We start from the raw sequence: 617 nt of genomic DNA, 5'->3' as shown, positions 1-617 counted from the left end.
AAAAAAAATGATAAAATCAGTGTTGATACAAATCTATTTGAAACAAAGACTTTAGAATCAATATAATTGAAGTGTGCAGTTCATAGACTTGACAATAAAAGGATAAAAAGATCATTTAAAGTTTACTTTCTTTTGAAATTTTCAAATCGGTTTATAGTGAATCCGGACTGATCAAAACCGCACTATCCGAGGCTTATTTAAACTTGTACAGTTAAGTTTAAATAATCTTTTTAAGTAAATTCGATGTAGTACAAAGAATAAATAACTTCTATAGACTAATGAAATGCAACCATAGAAAGGAATCAAATCAACCATTCACTAATGTTCAATATTTTGGTAAGGTCAGTAGTATAAAGTTAAATGTTAAAAAGTCCAAACTGATTCCATTCAATTTATAAGCATTTAAAAGAAACTTGATTGAATGAAATTATTATTAATTTTTAGTATTTCTCTTAAGCGAATTTGTCTTTTTGATAAATTGGAAATAAAATAAATTTTATACAAAAATAAGTATTTTTGCTACAAAATAATTATATAAATGAAATAATTATATACAAAAAATGACAGATAATTAACATATTAAAAAATTTATATGCAAGAAAAAAACTAGTTCAAAG

Source organism: Nicrophorus vespilloides, unplaced genomic scaffold (assembly GCF_001412225.1).
Source record: "Nicrophorus vespilloides isolate i.1.1-1 unplaced genomic scaffold, Nicve_v1.0, whole genome shotgun sequence".
NCBI classification, from domain to species: Eukaryota; Metazoa; Arthropoda; class Insecta; order Coleoptera; family Silphidae; genus Nicrophorus; species Nicrophorus vespilloides.
The sequence above is the reverse complement of the archived record's forward strand: the minus strand, read 5'-3'. Positions refer to the sequence as shown.